Raw genomic sequence first — 24,367 nt, forward strand, 5'->3', positions numbered from 1 at the left:
TTTATTTTTGTAAACAGACATTCTTAAAATCCGGGGCAATGCCGGGTACTCCAGCTAGTATACACTAAATCATCTGTCATAGTAGCAATATTCTGAGCATATTGGAAGTCTCGCAACAGAACATTCATAGATGGAGTTTAAGATCATACATGTTAACATTGAACAATATGCTATGTCGGCACGCCCTCTTATGGAGTCTATGTAAGTCATTAGCAAAACCAAATGCTCCGTCTACATACATTACAGCGCAGGCACAACGTCGTCATGCAATAAGTGATATGCCGGCCAGACTCTTATACCTAAGTTTCCTTTTGATGCTTGATCCAAATAATGTATCAGTAACAATGACATTACTGTGAAGTGAAGGAGAGATGATTAGGATGGTCACCTGTAACACACATGCAATGTTTCTGTGACACGGAAAAACAATGGAAGAAATGTTATGGTGTCACCTTCATTGTTGGCCTAGTTGATAGGATAACTAGAACAGGGCCGAACCTAGGATTTCTGTCACCCGGGGCAAGGCAGTAATTTGGCGCCCCCCACCCCACCCAAAAAAAATTAAATAAAAACATAAATAAATAAAATAATAAATACAAAACACAGAAAACCCCACGTGCCCCCTGTACTAAATAGTATATTGTCAGGTGTCACATCATATAAGCCAATGTTACGAGGCCCGTAGCCCAAAGGGGCAAAGGAGAGGCTTCGGGCCCCGGAACATTGCTTGTTTGTTGTGACACCTGACAATATACTTGTAACACTTCAAAAGACCTGCTTAAAAGCCGATATATTTATATATCTATATGTGTATAATATATATTTATATAAATTATATATATATATATATATATATATAGAGAGAGAGAGAGCAAGCGGATGGAGGTAGCACTCAGAGACTTTTCAATATAAAACGTGAACAAGTTTAATGGTGCATGTACGTTTCGGAGCCATAGCCCCGTTGGCTCCGAAACGTAGATGCACCATTAAACTTGTTCACGTTTAATATTGAAAAGTCTCTGAGTGCCGCCTCCATCCGCTTGCTACATTGGGGGCTATTGTGTCCATGAGGAAGGCACCGTGAGCACATCAGCACTTGCAGCCGAGGGCCTGCTGGAGTGCCGGACCATTCTGTATGTGTGTGTGTGTATATATGTATGTGTATATATATATATATATATATATATATATATATATATATATATATATATATATATATATATATATATATATATATATATATATATATATACACAGTATAATATCTATATACATATAGATACACATACTGTATATATAATATAAAATATATTTTATATATAATATATTTAAAAAAAAAAAATAATATATATATATATATATATATATATATATATATATATATGTATATGTATGTGGGATACTCAGTATATATATATTTTGGCTCACTGACGTGACATTTTTTTTAAACCAGTATCATACTGGTTTAAAAAAAATGTCACGTCAGTAAGCCAGTCAGTGTCAGTGTATATTTATTAACTAAAAAGTCCCCAGTGCTGACTGTGTACTCTGCAGCCAGTGGACCACACTCACTGTGGAGGTAGCCGCCCGCCCGCAGCACGCACCTACTTTTTTTGCAGCCAGCCCAGGTCGGATTTGATTATATTTATTTTTTGCCGCGGCCGCCGGCGCCAGAGACTCCCGCATCCCAGAACACAGATGAGCCGCGTCTAGTAGTGCTGCTGCTGGCTTCTTACAGCCGGTCAGTAGCTACAGACGAACTAGGCTCATTAGCGCCCCCTACAGCCTAGCACCCGGGGCACGTGACCCCCTAGCCCCCCGTTAGTTTCGGCCCTGACCAGAAGAGTAGCTTTGGGTGGAGTGTCATGAGATGAAATGAAAACCAAAAAGTTATTGTATGTACCCTCCAGGTTCCGTTCTCAGCAGTCCGGCTGTCGGTACAATGGTGCCACAGGGCACAGCCACGCTCACTGTCCACTCAACCTCTTTCCAACACGTCCAGCGGGTGTGAACAAGTCGAGTAGATTTCATTACCTATTCCCTGTAAATGTCACCTTGCGGGCCCGCCTTACAGTTTTATATACGCTGGTATTGAATAATACATTTCTATTGCACCACAAAAAAGACAACTCTTATTTCTTGTCCTCTTTATACGCTCATGGGTTACACAGGTTCTGTGGTTGATTAAACCAGGTGAAATGCAGACTTGAGGTCAGCCAGCCACAGAAACTGTATAATTCGTGAGTTTCCTGGTTTAATGGGATAGTATAGTTTATCTCTCTATCTCTATCTCTATCTCTATCTCTATCTCTATCTCTATATATATATATATATATATATATATATTACAAATAGAAATGGATTCTCGTGGGAGCCAATATGCCTTTTGTATGACAATAATTAAAAGTTTTTATTGTACAGAAACAAACGATATTTATCCTAAGCGTTCGTTATTGACACAACCTTCTAAAAATTCATATAAAACAATATTACAATCTTATACATAAATTACAGTTGGATGTGAGGATTTTACAGCCAGGTGATCACAGTCAGAACTCGAAATGGATGTATCTCCAACCAGATGTTTGTGATAAGGACTTTGTTAACCAGACGTTGCAAAACCCAACGCGTTTCGTCCGTTAGGACTTCATCAGGGGTTTGGAATCTGGATAGTTACAAATGGAAATATATAAATCATATAGTCTTCATTAATAAGACATATTATTATCCAGGTAAGTATTCCATTGAAATCTATTGTGGATTAACATACATACCAGTTCTTATAGTAGGAGTGATTACCATTGATTAGAAAGGTTTAGAATATCCAATGATTACATCCAATCACATATTCAATTCGATAAATATAATATCTGAAACATTATCGTTATAATAATATATAATTAAATTAAGGAATCCATTCATCTAATAAATTTTCAAAAAGACCATCCAATAACTAAGTTCCAAATATACAATTATAATACTCAAACTTACTTTTTACAGGAACAAGTGCAACCTCACTGAATCCCAACTACAGAATGAGAGGCAATATAACTATTGGTGGTTTCTGATACTTGTAGACCCTGCCCTTTGTATCATTTCCATCAGCTGAATTGATGTTGATTATGTGGATAAATACGGAGCTATTTGATTTATATTGACATTCATAATATTCTTTCGACTTTCCCTCCCTTTTCTCTTCTTTTGACTCTCCCTCCCTCTTCCTTTTATCATTTGTATAAGGATAATGTTTATTGATTATTATAACGATAATGTTTCAGATATTATATTTATCGAATTGAATATGTGATTGGATGTAATCATTGGATATTCTAAACCTTTCTAATCAATGGTAATCACTCCTACTATAAGAACTGGTATGTATGTTAATCCACAATAGATTTCAATGGAATACTTACCTGGATAATAATATGTCTTATTAATGAAGACTATATGATTTATATATTTCCATTTGTAACTATCCAGATTCCAAACCCCTGATGAAGTCCTAACGGACGAAACGCGTTGGGTTTTGCAACGTCTGGTTAACAAAGTCCTTATCACAAACATCTGGTTGGAGATACATCCATTTCGAGTTCTGACTGTGATCACCTGGCTGTAAAATCCTCACATCCAACTGTAATTTATGTATAAGATTGTAATATTGTTTTATATGAATTTTTAGAAGGTTGTGTCAATAACGAACGCTTAGGATAAATATCGTTTGTTTCTGTACAATAAAAACTTTTAATTATTGTCATACAAAAGGCATATTGGCTCCCACGAGAATCCATTTCTATTTGTAATCTACTTTTAATACCTTATCTGACAGAGGGTATTTCTTGTTGGTTTGAGACTAGAGGTATAGCGCAAGATATTAGGGTTGATTTTTTGTTTTGTGTATATATATATATATATATATATATACACACACACACACGCACACACATGCGCACACACACACACACACACACACGCACTGGAAAATGATTAATTCAGCCTCTTAGATAAAGGGCTTTATTTCCTTATAAAATATTAGCGGTGATTTAGTCTAGAAATTCCTGTCGCTTATGTTTTCCCTTTACCTATATATTGAGGCACTCTGTACAACATTGCCTTATACTTCATTTTGTACACTAGTCTCATTTTTTAAACTAGAAACTCATGTATATCCAGTTGTAATTGATGTAGAAAATGTATATGTAAGACAGCTGTAACTCTGTAGCTTTGCTGCTGGTTTCTGTGACATCACACCTAGCCTGTGACGTCACTAGCCCGTGACATCACAATGCTTCTTCCTGTAACATTCTATCTACAGCTGCTGACGTTTCCAGTTTCCATGCAGGAAGACAGGTAGGAGGAGGTGAGTACTACATATCAGGGTATGATGGAGAGGGGTAAGAAAGACAGAGTGCAGTATAGTCAGCTGAAAGGCAAGACAAGATAGACAGAACAGGGAATACAGGTACAAGGATACATAAATAGGAGAAGCGCAGGATGTAACGACATATTTAGGAATAAAAATGTAGCGCTACAGAAATAAAGAGGGCAGTATGGAGGATAAGCACACATACAGGGGATGCAGATAACCTGGAACTCTATGAGGCAGGATCGTGGCTTTGTGATGAAAAAGTTAATAAAATAGATAAATGGGATATTGATAACTTTGAAAGTATCTTGTTTGGTTTAAGGAAAATTGGGAATCTGGTTGACTTATGGACATTTTATTGTACTTAAACTAGTACTATGCTTAATGATAGTCTTTTGTGTTTTTTAGATCATCTGACAAAGAGATTTGCAGAGTGTCGGGTGACCGGCAATGAGATCTGCAAAGTGTCAGTTGAAGACGACGGGAGGGGTCACAGAGGTAGCAACGACTGGAGTATAACATGCAGGAGGTAAGTTACCATACTCTCTCTGCACATGTTACATCTGCCCCACCTGCAGTGCATATGGTTTTGTCTATTAGAGAACAAATTTGCTGCTGCAATCAGGTCTGAATTAGGCCCAGTGTATGATACTACTAACATGGGCCCTCATTCCGAGTTGTTCGCTCACTAGCTGCTTTTAGCAGCTTTGCACACGCTAAGCCGCCGCCTACTGGGAGTGAATCTTAGCTTTGCAGAATTGCGAACGAAAGATTTGCATAATTGCGAATAGAAATTTCTTTGCAGTTTCTGAGTAGCTCGGGACTTACTCTGCCACTGCGATCAGTTCAGTCAGTTTCGTTCCTGGTTTGACGTCACAAACACACCCAGCGTTCGCCCAGACACTCCCCCGTTTCTCCAGCCACTCCCGCGTTTTTCCCAGAAACGGCAGCGTTTTTCCGCACACACCCATAAAACGGCCATTTTCCGCCCAGAAACACCCACTTCCTGTCAATCACACTCTGATCACCAGAATGAAGAAATTTCTTCGTTAAGCCGTGAGTAAAATACCTAACTTTTTGGCAAATTTACTTGGCGCAGACGCACTGCGAACATTGCGCATGCGCAGTTTGCGACAAATCGCTTCGTTGCGAAAACCACTAACGAGCAAACAACTCGGAATGAGGGCCATGGTCCTAGCACTAGGGAAGACCTGGAGCAGATAACTTTGGTCTCTATGAGAAAGGATCTTGGGTTTTGGATAAAAAGTCAATAAAATAGATAAATTGCAAATGAATAAAAATGAAAGTACGTAACAAAATGTTGTAGTATAATTAATACACATAGTATGTCTGACCAGGAAATTCTGGTTATTTAGATCATCATTTAGCAAAGTTCTGGCAAAGAGATTTGCAGAGTGTCGGGTGACCGGCAAAGAGATCTGCAAAGTGTCAGTTGAAGATGACGGAAGGGGTCGCAGAGGAATAAGTGACTGGAGAATAGCATGCAGGAGGTAAGTTACCATACTTGTGTAATTGTGTGTGTGTGTGGTGGGGGGTATTGAGAGCACAATACAAAACATAGGGTCTATGGTGGGGAGAGCGGACAATACAAAACATGCAGAAGGGGGCAACTTGCTATAGCACAATACAAAAACATAGAAATTGTGGCGTACTCTATAGGACATATAGAGGAAGGACATACACTTTTAGGGGTTGCGAGATGTAGAACATACTGTAATACAGAAAAACAGGAAGGGTGGGGAGAGCATGACACAGAACATACAGATCAGGGGAAGAACAATACAGATCGGGGGAGATAGTAAATGGCTGACATTTACAGTGTATCAATGAACTAGGGGCAGGTGTACAAAGCCTGGGAGAGCGATAAAGTGGAGAGAGATAAACTAACAACCAATCAGCTCCTAGTTGTCATTTTTCAGCCTGTAACATGGCAGTTAGGAGCTGATTGGCTGGTATTTTATCTCTCTCCACTTTATCACTCTGCAGGGCTTAATACATCTCCCCCATAGAATAACCAAATGATGAAATGGTACAGAATGGTATAAATGATGTGAATTGGAGCTGTAACAAGTGACTGTTTCCTTATCTTTACATATAATAAAGGTGACATAGTCCTTTTCCTAGAGTCCTTCTCCTTATCGCTCAGGGGGCCTGATTCAGATGCGGACGCAGAGCTGCTGTTGCACCAAGTGGCTCAATGCTTTTTCACTGTGCATGCGTGTAAGCTGCACTGTGCACAAAATGAAATCAAGCTCACATAGATGATCCCATCGCAAAGTGATTGACAGGAAGTCAACGTTTGAGGTGGTAACGGGGGTGGCTAACTGTATACAGGCATGTCAGATCCGTTCAAACGCCATTCCATGTGCGTGCATAAATTACCCATTGTGACCTGTGTTGCTGCTGGAGAGCCCCCTGTGTCTAATACCCCTTTCAGACATATGACCCGGGAATTTCCCTGCTTCAGACCTGGGATTTTCACCTTGAAAAAATCTTGGGTTTTTGCTGGGACCCCTTTCACACTAATCCTGAGACCTGGGAAATTCCTGGGTCGACCCCTTTCAGACATAAGCCTGGTCTGCCCTGGCAGCCAGGTCAGACCAGGCTACACTATTGTCACATGTCTTAAACACACACACACAGACGTCACACTCGTACATTTACACACACGTCTCACACATACACATGTCACACTCAAACACACACATACATGTAATATACACACACATGCCAAATTTATATATATATATATATATATATATATATATATAAAATACAACAAACCCGGCACTCCACCTAAATATTATAACCAGTCCTGGTGCCCTCACAACAAATGAATAGAGGATGGCAATGGTGAGGCACTCAGAGACATTTTTCCATCAGAGAATAAAACTCACGGACACAGAGGTCACTGGATTCAGCGTTTCGATCCCCACAGGATTCTTGACAAAAATCCTGTGGGGATTGAAACGTTGAATCCAGTGACCTCTGTGTCCGTGAGTTTTATTCTCTGATGGAAAAATGTCTGAGTGCCGCACCATTGCCATTCTCTCTCTCTCTCTCTCTCTCTCTCTCTCTCTCTCTCTCTCTCTCTCTCTCTCTCTCTCTCTCTCTCTCTCTCTCTCTCTCTCTCTCCAACAGGCCGCCTCTCTGTTTTGTGGCTGCGCTGGCTGCTTCAGCTGCTCACAGCAGCACGGACTGCAGCAGCCGGCGCACGCCCCCTCTGAACTCCGGCCCCCTCCAGCCAGCCCCGCCAATCAGGTGCGACCTGGGAGTAAATTCCCGGGTTGCACCTTTCAGACCTAAGCCGGTTGTCTTCCCGGGACTTGAGTCCCGGGAAAAACCCAGGTCAATTGCAGGGTTGGCGACCCGGATCACATTCCCAGGTCGGTGCCTTTCAGACATACCAAATTCCCGGGTTGATGCGCGTTCATGTGCAAAATCCCGGGAATTTGGAGCTTGTCTGAAAGGGGTATAAGAGACTTGCTCAGCCTACGACTGCTCAGACTCACGATGCAATTGTGAACGGCAAGATTGCAGCATCGATCGCTTCAACAACCACAACTGAATCAGGCCCACAATTACACCATTATGTTTTACTATTTTATCACATTTAACAACTAAGGGGTCAGTTTAATTAGGTGCAAGTTTGTCTTACAACAGCCGCACTTTCTGGTAGCCCCATAGGCTGAATCTGGCCATGAAGGGTGTGAGTTTGGATGCTGTTGAAACGTCGCAGCAATGGTAACTCGTACCTAATTGAATTGACCCCTAAATGTTAGCAATTTCTAGCTTGTATTATTTACTGGTCAAATTTATTTTCTGAAGGTACCCACTAATTGCTATAAGAGAGAACTTATCCCCCAATGTGTGTATTGTATAAAAACAATGGGCCCTTTGGTATAATTGTCCTTATTTTAGGTATTTTCCATGTCCTCAGTAGTTAGAGTAACATATTTACACAGAGAGATTTTTCTCTCTACACAACCACACCACTGTTTGCAGTTTGTCTCTCTGCTTGTTCATCCACTAACAATGATTTTTCATCTCTTCCTTTTCGTCTACACGCAGTGGGTGATCCCTGAATAGCTGCCCTGGGAGGAGAGCTGCAGACACATGCTCCGAATGTTGGGACATATGCATAACCTATTAGGAGATGCGGTAAAGATGGCGGCTGTCGGGTCTACGGCAGTCAGAATACTGACACTGGGATCCCGACACTCTTCAGAATCCCGACGTTGGAACACCGAATGGACAAGGATACCGATGCCCGCATCCTCACGATCGTAGGCTTAGGGCTGGGCAAGGGGAGTTAGGTTTAAGCATCCGGCACTGGGGAGAGGGGGGGTGGTTAGGATGCGGGGGAGGGAGGGTTAGGTTTAGGCATCAGGCGGGAGGGTTAGGTTTAGGCATTAGACAGGGGGTTAAGTTTAGGCTGCAGGTGGGGGGAGCTTAGGGTTAGGCACCCCCGGGGGTGGTTAGGCTATGGGGGAGATAGGGTTAGGTTTAGGCAGGGGGATTAGGTTAGGAGTCAGGCGGGGGGGTTAAATTTAGGCTGTGGGTGTGGGGAGGTTAGGGTTAGGCTGCGGGTAGGGTGGGTTAGGGTTAGACACCCCTGGGAGTGGTTAGGCTGCGGGGGAGGGAGGGTTAGGTTTAGGCATTAGGAGGGGGGTTAGGATTAGGCTGCGGGTGGGGGAAGGATAGTGTTAGGCTGCGGGTGGGGGGAAGTTAGGGTTAGGCTGTGGGTAGGGTGGGTTAGGCATCCCCGGGAGTGGCTAGGCTACGGGGAAGGGAGGATTCGGTTTAGGCAGCAGGGACAGAGGTTAGGATTAGGCACCTCCACGGGAGGGTTAGGCACAAAGGGGAGAGGTTAGGGTTAGATTGCGGACAGGCAGGGTTAGGGGATGGGGAGAGGGGAGAACACCCCTTACTCACCCCTGTCGGTCTTTTCTGTACTGGGATCCCGGCATCGGTATGACAACCACCGGGATCCCATGCACTGCGATAGCATACTGACCCCTCTATTAGTACACCTCTTAATGCCCAGAGGGAAGGGCGATCCTGAGGCCATGGTTCTCCAGAGGTTTCCCCCCAAGGGGGTTTTCCTCTCCTGAGTGCTGAAGGATGACTCTTTGTGAGTCCAGAGGTGTAGCTTTTATGCCATAACGAGTACCAATCTCATGCCCATCCCTGCAATGTATAAGAAGTAAAATAATTGCTAATGCGATTACTTTACTTCTGGGTTTAGACCCCGGATGCGCTAGTTCACATGTGCAATCGTCATACTGCGTATGTGAGAGCAGACAGTAATGCAGTGGGATCCCAAGGATCCTTCTCCTGGGAATGATTGCATAATGTAGCCCACAGGCTACAAAAGCCATTTAGAAATGGCATTAGCTCCCGGGCCAAGCTCAGAAATACTTTGCATTCTGGAGCTTGGTGAGTTTCACAGTTTACCATCTGCCGTAGAAACTTTTGGTGGCTGCTTTTGTGTTCAAAATAGGAGGAACGCAATAGATATCTCAAATATCCATTGCAGTCCCCAATGCATACATTCAGGGGCTGGTTAATATTTGTGGGCAGCCCCCAAAACTGACTGTTTTTGGAGATGTCTCGCAAATATTATTTATTAAATATTCCACTTAATAAACTTTTTATATTTTAACATAAACTAAATAATGTTTTATGTATTCATTGACTTAGACTCCCGTCTTTACTGAATGCTATTTCACAGGGTCCGCAAATTATTACTGATATGACTGTTACTATACTGTCCTGCTGGTGTTCCTAGCCGGCTGTATAGCAGCCAGACATATATTTTATATACAGCACTCTTGGGGAGATGTATGAAGCCTTGGAGAGAGATAAAGTGCAGATGTCCAAACCACCCAATCATCGTCTGTCACTTATCTAGCACAGTACATGAAATGATACCTGTAGTTAAAAGCTTCATTTGATTTGGGCAAATACTCAACTTTATCTCTCTCCACGGCTTGATACATCTCCCGGAAAATATCATGTCTTCCTTTCACTTAATTAACAAGTTAAATTAATAAATTGTCTTGGAAACATGGTAAGAAATTTACAGTACAGTATAAAGGCTTGTCAATATCTCCTGGTACATTTACATTGATTTATCATTCACATTTCTTCCATGCCAGACAGGGGCGGATTGGGAACATAAAGTGGCCCTGGAAATATATGAAAAGTGGCCTCATGTAGGCTGGAGTAAGTCAGCTATAAGCGGGGCCCAACACAAATTGGGCTTAAGCAAATTGTTAGCATTACCCACAGTGGTAGTAAGCAAGGCTAATGCAACATGGTAGGCAGTCACAGCACCAGCAGTAGGATCGTGTCACAGCAGTGATGTGCAGTGAGGTCTTTGGCTCAGATACTCTAACCCCCCCCCCCCCCCCCCCATATATATTTATATAAAATATATATTTATATTACCCATGTAATAGCCTGGAACTGCAAGCACAAAGTTTCTGTGGCACTACAGGTGCCAGCATGACTGTAATAAAAGTAAAAGGTTTGCTGGAGTTGCATAGGACTGAGCCAGCAGCCTACAGCTCACAGCACAACAGATCAGCCTGCAAAAAGCAAATGCAAGACTCACCAAGTTGCAGCTCAGGGTGGGAAATCCCAGATGAGCTCAGGGCGGGAAATCCCAGATAGAATGTCACCCTGGGAATAAAAGGTTATAAATGGCTGTCATGCAGCAGCATGGTCTTTGCAGCCTGGTGTCTTTTGCAGCCAAAAGCCTGGAGTGTTAGCTAGGAGAGAAGCGTGGTGTGTGAGCTGGAAAGATGTAGTCTTAGTGAGGGCTCCTCACATGTTTATGTGGGGAGAGATGCCAGCAGAGCAAGGCACCTGACAGAGGGAGATACCGCAGTGTGAGAGCAGCAGTACTCAGAATCCAGTGAGAGGGTGATGCAATGAGAAGAATGTGCCACAGATGTGAGTCTCATGAGAAGAGGTATCTGGGGAGTGGTCGGAAGCCACGCAGCATGATTAGAAGCCCCCCATGGACAAGAGTCCTCGCTATGACAGAGAGAGAGAGATGGTAACCTGGTATGTGTAGCACTACTGGTCACAGAATGCCCTGGTACATAATGCTGTTCGCCATATTCATGCCGCTGCGATTAAGTGATGCGCTGGGGGAGGTGCCCTGATATTTGATCTAATGTAACCGTTATGCTCTGTGCTGGAGGAGGTGCGTTAAGAAGTTATTCCTGCTATATCCCTGCTTTGATGTTAAATAAACCGTTATTCTGTTTATGAGATGGTCTGGCGCCCAATTCTTTATGTGCTGCACCGACACCTGTAGTCCACTCCCACAATGCACCTGTAATTAAACACCTGATTATTCAGGGGACCCTCTGGTATCTGTGCCTGAACCCATGGCCATCCGGGGCAGAGTAAGTGTGATGCACTATACACAGTGACTGCAGTTTTTGCATACCTAGTACAAGTGGGGTTTTACACCCACATAAAGTTCCCCATACTTGATCAAAACCAGCACCAGGCTGAACCAGCCATGGGGGGATAATGCCATAGCAGGGTAGACACTCGGTATGGGGTCCCCCTGCCATAATATTAAACACCCCCTAAACCAGTCAGCCCAGGGCTAGAATTCCTCAGAAAGTGAGTCCCCCTCCCTGAGCAACTACCAGAACTGGGCTGAAAGCCCAGTGCTATGCCGCGCACAACTGGTGGTGGCGGGTGTGGGGTTCATGGCATGCTAATATTATTCTTTACAGGTGGCCTACAGGTCCCAGCAAGTCTGCCCCAGCATGGGCACTTGGAGAACCACAAGTGCCAGCATGCCCGGACATTAAGGGCCCGTTGGCACCTGTAATCCACTGTTAAAGAATAGTAATATTGTTCTTTACAGGCAGCCTACTGGTCCCAGCAAGCCTGTCCAAACATGCCGGCACTTGGAGAACCACAAGTGCCAGCATGCCTGGACATTAATGGCCCGCTGTCACCTGTAGTCCGCCTGTAAATAAAATATTAAAATAAACACAACACATTTAAAAAAAGAAATGTATTCAACAGCGTCTTCACCTGGGAGGCGGTCGCCTTTGGGAAGCTCTTTTGCATGGCCGCCACCTCCCAGGACTTCTGGAGTCTTCTGTCTTCTGTCTTCACTGGAGTCTTCTGTCTTCACTGGAGTCTTCTGTCTTCACCTGCATCTTCTCTCTTCACCTGGGTGGTCAGCGACCTTTGGGCAGCTCTTTTGCATGGACGCCGCCTCCCAGGACTTGCTGGCGTCTTCTCTCTTCAGGAGCTCTTGCTCGCTCCATACCCGCCGGCGGACTGACAGCCACTTCCTCGCGCTGGCTTATATAAGCCAGCGCCGAGGGGCGGGGCGATGACGCGGAGAGCCATGATTGGCTCGCGGCGGCCATCTTAGATTTAAAAAATTAAGCTAACGGTGCCATTTTTTAAATTTGAGCCGCTCCGCTCCGCTGCTGAACTCTGCAAAAAATGACAGGCAGGGACTGGATCCTCTTGTATCCAGGCCTGCCATCATGCCAGCCATCCCCGCCGGGTCCCACCGCCGAAAACGCTCGCACCTCCGCCGCATCTCTGCCGCCCATCCAGTGATAACAGCGGATCCATCACAGTACAGGGAGGGAGCACACACTACATACAGCACAGTACAGGGAGGGAGCACACACTACATACAGCACAGTACAGGGAGGGAGCACACACTACATACAGCACAGTACAGGGAGGGAGCACACACAAGTAGTGAAACACAGACACAGGGGACCAGCGCAGCAGAATCTGTTCCAGTGGCCAATCCGTCCCTGATTACATACATAGCCACCATATTACATACATAGCCACCACATTATTACATGAATAGCACCACATTAAACAAATAGCACTGCATTACACGTATAGCACCACATTACACGTATAGCACCGCATTACTTGTATAGCACTACCAGTGGCGTAAGTTTGTACCAGTTGCCCAGAGGCAAAACAAATATTGGTGCCCCCCATATAGATAAAATAAATAATAATAATAAAGTGTAAGCTTGCGAGCAGGGCCTTCCTACATGTGTCCAATTGTATGGTGCAATGGAATTTGCTGCGCTATATAAGAAACTGTTATTAATAATAATAATATAGATATCAAATCCTATGGATCCGGCACTCAAGCAATCTCTCCACTATAAATACCTTGCTCCAGTGCCCTCCTTGCTGCGGCAAGCACCCCCGACATGCACATTGCAGACAGAAGGCAGACACTCAAGGGGGGTACTCACGGAGAGATCCATGCTTAAAATCTAAGCAATCTGACTAGATTGCTTAAATTTTAAGCATAGATCACTCGTGTGTACGCCATCCAGCGATAGCGATGCGCAGCCCCGCGCAACGCTATCGCTGGTGCTAGATTGCAGGCCAATCTAGCATGTCGCTCATTTCACCCGCTGGGTGAAATTAGCGGGACCCCCGTCTCCCCCCGCACGCTCAGCACACACCGCGCTGTGCTGAGCGGCGGGAGAGATGTGTGCTGAGCGGTTCGCTCAGCACACATCTCTCCTGTGTATAGGGCCCGTCAGAGGCTTTCAAGTTGGTTAAATACAGTGACCTTTTAATTGACGTTTCAGGGTCAAATCCCCGTCATCAGGATAACCAAAGGTCCAAAGATTAAAAGGTCACTTATTTGACCAACTTGAAAGACTCCATATATCAAATTTCAAAAAGCCATATGCAGTGCATCTGATGAATATATATGATAAAGCCCATTCTAATCATTAATGTCAATTCCCACTTATCTTTCTCTAGTGGTCAGTATACTGTATAATAAACATTCCACTCTGAGAGATTTGAAGATTGCTGTACAGCGGCATGGACCCCAATATTTTATCTAATGCAGACCCATGTCTCTGGTGACAATACAATAAATACAGACCACAGGTCAGTGGGTGCTATACGATATAACTCCCTCCAATAGTACATTTATTATTGCTAATAGTACATACAAGACATATGCCTCTTATATCATATCCAAAAGATATACCCTCAATAGTACTCTCAATACATATGCCCCTTCTAGCGGTATACATATGATATCCCAGCAGGTTCTATTGTAATTCGGTGGGTGGCGTGGACCCACCCACTGAGTGGGAATACTGGTTGGGTGTTGGGATTCCATATGTTGGTAAAATTGCCAGCTGTCTGTATCCTGAACGCCGGTATATTGACTGCATCGCCTTATGGCATATACTACATATGTATTAGGAGTACTATAAGGGTCAGTTGTAGTGAGTGTGATAGACGGGTCATAATATGTATTGCAAGTAATATAAGTGGCATATACTGTATATTGGGTGGTACACTCATCATATATTATTACAGTACTCCCAATACATATGACTCTTCTAGTACACCAACTAAATATGAGCAAGTTTACCCGAGGGACTGATTAGATTAGCTGAAGGCTGCATAAGCCTGAGGCCATATAAGAGCCCAACTTTTAGTGATTGGTTGTTTTATGACTAAGCAGTTGCTAGGTAGATCATGTTTCCGGTGGTTTTTTCCTATAGGATCAGAGGGTTGTCCGTCAAGCTTTAAGGGGTTGGTCTCAGGATAGTATATAGGGCATGGTCATGTGCCTCAGACTTCCTCTTGCCATTTATTGTATGGCCCAGGAAGACTGAGTATCTTGCCATAGGTTATTTGGTACTGTTTTCCCTTGGTTCATTATATTGTGCTGTGCTGTCCCCTCCCTTGTTCTCCCTTCCTATTCATTCTCACCCTGTTTGGCTTGTTGCTGCTGCTGCCCTACGATGCCGCGTCCACGCCGCTCCGCCCCCCCCCCCCCGCCGCCTCGTGGTGGCCGTGGGCACCCCTCGCTACCGCTCCCGTAGTGCGGCCCCCCGGAGGTTGCTTCCGGCAGCGGCAGGTTCGCGGCAGGGACGGGCTGCTGCGGCCCGCGCCCCTGCTAGCGGGGATCATGCGGCTGGCGGCCGCTCTGCACGTGCCGCTGAGGTCCGCGGCTCGGCCGGGCCGCGGGCGTCCCCGGCGGCCTCTGTGCGCTGGGCGGCTCCTTCGCCCGGCGCGTTGGTCAGCGCCACGTCTCCCCTTCTCTCCCCGCCGGCGGCTCCAAACAACGGCGCGGGCGCCCACGTGGTGCCGGGCGGCCGCGGCCGGGCTGCGGCGGGGGAGGGGAGCCATCTCATGCAGGGGGTGGTATCGGTGTGGGGCAGCAGGGTGCTCCTGGGCCCTCTGATCAACAGGCCGGGGCGGATGCGGAGGGTCCCCTCCCTGCGGGGGGCCGTTTTCGCCCGCATATAGAATTGGGGATGGGGTGGTTGGGACTGGCCCTGGGGTGTTAAGGGGGGGTGGGTGTTGCTGGGAATTTCGCGGTGCCCGCCCCTCATGCAGTTTCGGGGCTGGCGTCCCCGGCTGGGGATCCCGCAGCGGGAGCCTTTTTGCTTGGCTCCCTGTCACCCGTTGCGCATCTTCCCGCGCCGGCGTCCCCGGGCGTCGGGCTCCAGGCTCCTCCCCCCGGCCCGGTGGGGGCGGTGCAGCTGGTGGCGACACAGTCGTCCATTGCTGCAGCTTTCCACCTGCTTGGCCCTCCTCTGTCGTTTGCCGAACCTCACGGTTTTGCCGGGGGTCAGTTTTTCCCCGGCGGCCATCCCTGACCTCTTGCGCAGGCGTTTTCTGCGTCTTCTGGAGCGCCTTTCCTAGGCCTCACGGTTCCGTCCTCGCCACAATTTTCACCGTACTTTGCTGGCTCGGCCGTTGGCGTCCAACCCACGTGGTCGGTCAGCGGCCCCCGGGTTACGGTCCCCCCCCCCGGCCTTTGTGGGCTCGTATGCCTGGTCCTCCCTGGCTGGGGCGAACCCGTTGGCCCACTTTTGGCAGCCGCCCCCCGCACCTACTCTGTTCCATCCTGTGCCGTCGGGATTTCCTGGGGCGGTCGGTTACCTTCCACCTCCCGTGTGGCATCCTGCCTACACCGTTGGTGGCGCGACGGGGGATGGGTCTGCCTTCCCCCACTCGGTTTCGTCCCTCTCCGTTGGGGGTCCTCTCCCACCGCTTCCCGCTGGCCCCCCTCCGCCGAGCGACTGCGCTTTGCCCCCCCCTGCCGCCTGTTACCCCCATTTCCGTTGATGCCCTGGTTTCTCTGGCGCCTGTTGTCCCTTCTGTTTCCTCCTCTCAGGTGCTGGCTGGTTCCGGGTTTCGTCGCGGAGGGGCCGGAGGTCGGAGAGGGCCGCGGCACCGATGGGAGCTGTTCCGCCGCCGCTGGAGTCGGGTGCAACGGACGATGCTGTTCCAAGTTCCTGAGGCGCTGGTGAGCACGCTAATACTTCCCATTGTTCTTCTAGCGCTTCTTCCACCTCTTCTAGCAGTGTTTCTTCAGGTTCTCCGTGGCGCCCGCGTAAACTAGCTAGACTTATCGCGCGGCGCGTGGCTAAGGAATCACGAAAGGAGACAGCGCCAGCGTCGGCGGTTCCCCCTGACCCTACCCTCCGTTATACGGAGATGGTGCATTGCGCCAACACGCCCGTTACTCGGGGGGTGCGCAAGCGGATGCGGGAAAAAATCAGGAAGGGGAAGTACGTTGACATCTTCACCCTTACGGATGAAATGCGGCAGGCTTTTGAGGCAGCTAAGAAACCGGGGGGCATTGGGGAGAGTGCTTTCCGTAATTTTCACCAGTGGTTGCAGGGTTTCTTGGTTTTTACGGCTTGCTACACCGAATCGCGGCCCGCAGAGTATCCCAATTTGGTCAAATATCTGTTTTTGGTGCATGACATGTACTTAAAATCCAAGGGTTCCGCTTGGCGGGATTACGATGAGAAATTCCGGTCATCGGGGAAAGGCAAGTGTTTTGCCTACAACGAGGGAAAATGCACTAGTGGCGTAAATTGTCGTTTTCGCCACTCGTGTAAGTTGTGCGGGGCCGGTCACCCGGCCAAAGACTGGACCTTGGCGGCGAGCGGTAAGCCCTCCGCTCCAGCCGAGGCCGGGGGAGTTGGTAAGTAAGGCCCCCTCCCCTATTCGAGTTCCCGAATTGCGGCGCTGGCTTAGTTTATACCCCGACAAGTCGGCAGCGTTGTTCCTTTTGGAGGGTTTTCAGCATGGTTTTCGCCTGCCCATTTCGGATTCGGTGCACGTGGTGGCGCGCCAGAATTTAAAGTCGGCTCGCAAATTCCCGCATGAGGTCCGGCGGAAAGTGGACGCGGAGATTGGCTTGGGGCGCATGTGTGGGCCCTACGCCTTTCCCCCTATGCCCTCCTTGTGCATCTCCCCCGTGGGGGTGTTGTCCAAGAAGGCCCCGGGTAAGTTCCGCCTGATACAGCACTTGTCGCATCCTCCTGCCGTTTCGGTTAATGACTCCATTCCCGAGGCCATGTGCAGGGTGCATTATCAGTCTTTTGATGACGCTCTGCGCTTGGTGCGGGACTGTGGTCCGGGGGGCCTGTTGGCAAAATTAGACGTGGAATCGGCTTTTCGGCTCCTTCCCCTGCACCCAGATTCCCTGCGGTTCCTGGGTTTCAAATTGGGGGACGAGTTTTACGTGGATCGGTGTCTCTCCATGGGCTGTTCGGTCTCCTGCGCCTATTTTGAGAGATTTAGCACGTTTTTGCACTGGTGCGTCCAAGCCGCCTCCGGGCAACCTGGGGTGGCCCACTACCTGGACGATTTTCTCTTTATGGGCCCAGGGGGAAGTTCAGTCTGTGGCGATATTCTGTCGGTGGCTAGGTCCTTGTTCGAAAGTTTGGGGGTTCCCGTCGCACAGGACAAGTGTGAGGGCCCCTGCAGTTGTCTTAGCTATTTGGGAATTGAAATAGACACGGTGGCGGGTTGCTGTCGCCTCCCCGAGGATAAAGTGCGGAAGCTGTTGGGTTTAATTCACGATTGTTTAGGCAAGTGCAGGGTTCGGCTTAAGCAGGTACAGTCTTTGCTGGGTTCTTTCAACTTTGCGTGTCGGATTATCCCCATGGGTAGGGTTTTCTGTCGCAAACTTGAACGGGCCACGGCGGGGACGGTCTGGCAGCATCACACCGTGTACCTTTCCCGCGAGATCAGGGATGATTTGCAGATTTGGGTTTCTTTCCTGGTATCCTTCAACAGGGAGGTTTTGTGGCCTCCCCCTTGTTGTTCCAACAGTTGGCTCCAGTTGTTCACTGATGCTTCGGGCAGTCAGGGTTTTGGGGCATTTTTTGCCGGGGCATGGTGCACTGCTGCTTGGCCATCCTCTTGGATGTCACGAGGTTTCACCAAGAACCCCCTTTTGCTGGAGTTGTTCCCGATCATAGTTGCCCTTGAGTTGTGGGCCTGCCAGTTCTCGAATCGGGACATCTCGTTCCGTTGCGACAACTTGGGGGGGGAGCACGCTATCAATAACCAGCGTTCTTCCTCTCCACAGGCTTTGCGGCTTTTGCGTCATCTGGTGTTAGTTTGCTTGCGGCGCAATATTAATTTCAGGGCCCGTCACGTTCCCGGTATCGACAACGGAATTGCGGATGCGTTGTCTCGGTTCCAGTTTGATAAATTCCGGGCGTTGGTTCCGGGAGCGGCGGCGGAGGGTTTACCGTGCCCGCCTTCTGTCTGGCAGATTGTCGAGTCGGGTTAGCTGCTCTGGCCAGGTGTGCGTTGGCTCCTTCCACGCTCAGGGCGTATGATGCGGCCTGGCGTGATTGGTCGGCCTTTCAAAGTAGGTACGGTGTGGCAGGTGAGTCCCCGGCTGACGTTTTGATGGCCTTTGTTTGGGAACATTATCAAAGGGGTAGGTCAAAAGCGGCCATGTCTTCTGCCCTTGCGGGCATTTCTTTTCACTCTCAGCTCCGCGGGATGACGGATCCCACCGGGTCTTTTGTCCTTTCCAGAGCGCTTAAAGGATGGGCTAGGATGCGACCGGCGCCCGCGGACTCCCGTAGACCCGTGACGTTGCAGCTTCTAACGGAGTTGCTGCGTGTGCTGCCTCAAATTGCGACCTCGGAGTTCGAGGTGGCTCTATTTAGATGTGCTTTTGCCCTAGCTTTCTTTGGGGCTTTCCGAGTTAGCGAGTTAGTGGCGTGCAGTAAGGCATCTCGTGAGTCTGGTATGCTTTACGGGAATGTGCGCCTGCAGGATGGCCTGTTGCTCTGTAGGATTGTGCGGTCCAAGACAGATCAAACAGGTTGGAGTCGCTGGGTGTCCTTGGAGGCCCAGGAGGAAGCGAGTGTTTGCTCGCTGCGGTTGGCGCAGGAGTATCTCCGGTTGAGGCCTTCGGGGGCGACCAGTTGCTGGTGCACGCGCACGCTGGCCCGCTGACGAAGTTTCAATTTGCTGCAGTGTTTAGGAAATGTTTGGAGGCGCTAGGCTTGCGCGGGGCGGACTTCGGTACCCATTCCTTTCGGATTGGGGCGGCTACCCATGCAGCGGCTACGGGCTCATCCCCGGCGGCTATTCGGGAGCTGGGCCGTTGGAAGTCTGCCTCCTATAAGTCTTATGTCCGTTTTGATAAGATGTAGGTGCGCCTGTTGCGCTAACCCAAAAACTTGTTTACTCGTCGGTTATTGAACGCTTACCGTTCAGGAATCGAGGGTGTGAAGTGAATTTTAAAATTTTCCTCCGAGGGGGCCTAATTTCAATTGGCTGTTCTCTTAAGGTCCACGGGATGTTTTTTGAGTTTTCTCCTTCACTTGGGTTATTTCTGTTTATTGCATTATCTATGTTTTGTGTTCAAATTTCTGATGTTAGGGTGTTTTTCATTTTCAGCTGTCGTTGATTTTGGGGAGCATGTGTGGCTGGTTGGCCATTCTTATATTTTTTTGGGTGGCGAGGCATCCCATGGCACTTAGGGCGGCTGATGTTTTTGGGTCTAGGGAGTTGCGTTGGTTAGGTGTCAGGGGCATGCTTTGGGGTGATTTGTTGCGGCTCCTTTTTCACCGTGAGCGCCGCTGGGGTCGCCCCAGTTGTATTGTCCTGCATTTAGGTGGCAATGATTTGGGCCGAGTTAAGGGCATAGATTTAATTTTGTCCATTAAGGTGGATTTGGTGGCGATTCGTTGTCACTGGCCGGGAGTCCGTATTGTGTGGTCGGAGATAGTTCCGCGTTTTCATTGGCGTGGTGCGGTGCGTTTCTCGGCTCTGGACAAGGCTCGCAAGAAGGTGAATTTGGCGGTGTCTCTGTTTGTTAGGACCATGGGTGGAGTAGCTGTCAGGCATCCTTTACTTGTGCTGCGTAATCGGCAGTTCTACAAGGAGGATGGGGTTCATCTTTCTCCGGACGGAGGGCAGGTTTTCCTGGAGGATGTTTTTGGTCCTTTTCATTAGGGCTCTTTAGTTTGTTCTTAGTTTGTTCTTATTTGTTTGTTCGGATGGCGGTGGCGGTTTTGTAAACCTTTGGTGGCGAGAAGTCGCTACCAACCTGCGGTCAAACAGGCATAAGTGGTCATTGTGGGGCACCCTCTTTAGAAGGATGGCAGGTGTGTCCTTCTCTTGCGGTTGGACATTTAGACGTTCTGGCAAACCGAACGTTTGCCAGAGAAAAGAGTGGTGAGGCCAGCACAATGCGGGTTATGCAGGAAGGAAGCGGGGTTTGGGTACTCCCCTCCTTGGTTGGTGGATTTCATCTAAGTGACTGGAGCTGGTGTCTGGTATCGACTTTTCCTTTGCCATCCTCCAATCTAAATTTAACTTTACAATCTAAATTAATTCCAATTCAATTACAATTATAGTTTAAAGAGTTGGTCAGCGATCAATAAATATCGTCTGACCTTTAACTCCAGCTACCGTGTCCGTGTCTTTATTTCAGTGTGTGTGTCGTTTTATTTTAGTGATAAGCTAGTTTAAGAAAGGTTTATGTAATCACAATAAAGTTATGGGCGCCTTATAGGGATAAACTCATTTTACAGCAGGCTACATTATCACAGAGCTTTACAATGTGGGCGCAACGTTTGTAGAGTGCGGAGTCACTGGAGCTGATGTTACTTACTGTGTGTGTAGTGACGGGGACTTGAGGGAGATGGCAGGCACGCAGGCAGCAGTGAGGAAATGTCTATGGCTCTGCGCTCACCATCCGGGTGTTCAGGGCCGGTGCAAGGTTTCTCAGCACCCTAGGCAAATCTTCAGCGCCCCTCCCCCCATGAGGGGGAGGCAGAGACGGGCCCCAGACATAGAGAGTCAGGGAGAGAGCGACAGTGTCAGGGAGAAAGGGAGAGGGAGAGAGAGCCAGTGTCAGGGAGAGGGAGAGAGAGCCAGTGTCAGGGAGAGAGTGACAGTTTCAGGCAGGGAGGGAGAGACAGTGTCACAGAGTGAGATAGAGTGTCATGAAGACAGAGGGGGTCATTCCCAGTTGATCACTAGGTAAAAATGTTCGCAGCGCAGCGATTAAATGAAAAACCGGCACTTCTGACATGAAGTGGGCGTTTCTGGGTGGCAACTGACCGTTTTCAGGGAGTGTTAGGAAAAACGCAGGCGTGCCAGGAAAAACACAGGCGTGGCTGGGAGAAAGCAGGGAGTGTTTGTGACGTCAAATCCGGAACTGAACAGTCTGAAGTGATCGCAAGCACTGAGTAGGTCTGCAGCTACTCAGAAAATGCACAATATTTTTTTGTAGCTGCTCTGAGATGCATTCGTTCGCACTTCTGCTAAGCTAAAATACACTACCAGAGGGCGGCGGCATAGCGTTTGCACGGCTGCTAAAAACTGCTAGCGAGCGATCAGCTCGGAATGACCCCCAGTGTCAGGAAGAGAGCAAGAGAGAGACAGGGGGGGGGGGGGGGGGGGGGGCAGTGAGACAATGTTAGGGAGCTAGAGAAAACAGGCAGAGAGGAGCAAGAGAGAGAGTGTCAGGGAAAGACAGAAAGAGAGAGAGAGAGGGAGAGGGAGAGCCAGCAGGAGATACAGTACACTACCTGAGTACAGCACAACACAGTAGGGATGGCCATCGACCATCGATGATTCTGAATCATCGATTATTTATCCTTGATGTTGAATATTTTTGCCATCTATGGCAGAGAACCAGATGGGCTTCCGCCAATGGTATTGCACAGTACAGTATACACAGTATATGGCACACATATACCATATATAGTACAGTGTGTGATATGTATACACCACATAATACACACATAATACGCACAGTACATATAGTATAATGTACACTTACAGTTTGCTGGGTAAGATATATATATATATATATATATATATATATATGCGATCCTATGGGTGCCCGGCACTCCTGCAACTGATAGCAACGTCCCCGAGTGCGGGATATTTTCTGGGATATATATATGTATATATATATATATATATATATATATATATCCGAGAAATGTACACACACACACACACACACACACACACACACACACACACACACACACACATACACATACACATACACATATACACACACACACACACACACACACACACACACACACACACACACACTAAATCCAACAATGTGCTGGGGTGCTTCTTACCATGTTCAGAAGATAAACTCCTCATTCCAGGTGCATAAGTAATATGAAGGGGTGCACTCTCAAGGCTCTCATTAGAATCCAAATCACAGTGAGGACCGAAACGTCAGCAATACTGATTGTATCTATGTCTTAATAAAAGATTTGGATTCTAATGAGAGCCTGGAGAGTGCACCCCTTCATATTACTTATACATATAATACACACAGTATATAACACAGCGGACACACAGCGTAATCACACTGCTGTGTATATAATATACACAGTATAGTATATAAGATATAATGCACACATATAGGCACTGGGTGATATATACATCCTGTATATAGTATAAGTCAGTGGGACACACAGTGTAATCACACTGCAGGCCAGGCTGCAGCACATATATAAATAGAGACTCACAGTCACAGCTGTAAAGGAGGATACCGACCAGAGGGGAACAGGTCTATGATGGGGGCGGGACTTCGTGGCATTAGGCCCCTCCCCCTAAATACCCGCGAATTGGAATCCAGCCTGGGCAGAGCAGGCGGGGCCAAGATATGTCCTCCCCTCCCCTCCCATCCTCCGTGGTTGAAAGCTGCAGCGTTACACAGCTTTCACTGTAGCAGCTTCAGCTCCTCCAGACCTTCACACAAAAAAACATGACACCGGGTGAGCAGGCGCCATACATCCCTCGCGGTGAGCGCAGTGCAGATCCTGTGAGTCTGTGACATCATTGATTTTGTTGCTTCACTCAGCGCCGCCCTCCAAGTGCCGGCGCCCATAGGCAGTTGCCTAAAGCTGCCTAGTGGTGGCGCCGGCCCTGCGCATGTTCTACTGCCGTCTGCCGTATATCAACAGCAGGGCAGCGCAGCAGGTTACAGCTAAGGTTGTCATGCATTGGGTCCTACAATGCCTCGGGCTGCCTCCGCTCCCGTGTATAGAGGAAGCGAAAGCGCGTATGCTGATAACACTCCACTTAACCCCCATTTCACAGCTGAAAAATAGAGGTCAGCACTCAGCACAAGGAACGGGAGACAATGGAGGCGAAATGCCCCTTCAGGACAGGAGACCGGCGGCAGCCGACTCCATTGCCTCCCGGAGTTCCGCCTCTGAGCACTACACGTATAGCACTGTATTACACAAACAGCACCACATAACACGAATAGCACAACATTACAGGTATAGTACCGCACTACAGTATAGCACCGCATTATACGACTAGCACCACATTACATACGTAGCCACCGCATTACATACATAGACACCGCATAAATATACCCATCATCATGGACAGACATTGGCAGATGCGGATTGGCCATAGGGCTCACAGGGAAGTTTCCCGGTGGGCCGACGCACCCGTGGGGCCTGTTTGGTTTGAGGACATGTGGTCCTTTTTAATTTATAGACATAATGAATAAGATGCAAAATAATTTGCATATATGAAAATGACTTTGCCACTTAGCCTGTGATTGCAGATGATCTAGTGTATGCTCTGTCTGCCTGCTTGGCTGACATATAAGATTGAGTGATTAGGATACGGTTGGTG

The 24,367-nt window shown here is 47.7% G+C and overlaps 2 long non-coding RNA genes across 2 annotated transcripts in view; one reads left to right on the top strand and one right to left on the bottom strand.

Moving 5' to 3' along the window:
* The window catches only part of LOC134928956 (uncharacterized), a 339,293-nt gene that overhangs the window by 221,656 nt on the left and 93,270 nt on the right, over nt 1-24,367 (bottom strand). The gene's annotated exons all lie outside the window — the stretch shown is intronic.
* Nucleotides 4,779-8,716, top strand: LOC134928955 (uncharacterized). Its single transcript, XR_010178155.1, has 3 exons — nt 4,779-4,895; nt 5,743-5,877; nt 8,459-8,716. It is a non-coding gene; the product is annotated as an uncharacterized LOC134928955 (long non-coding RNA).

The sequence above is a fragment of the Pseudophryne corroboree genome, chromosome 5 (assembly GCF_028390025.1).
Source record: "Pseudophryne corroboree isolate aPseCor3 chromosome 5, aPseCor3.hap2, whole genome shotgun sequence".
Lineage (NCBI taxonomy): Eukaryota > Metazoa > Chordata > Amphibia > Anura > Myobatrachidae > Pseudophryne > Pseudophryne corroboree.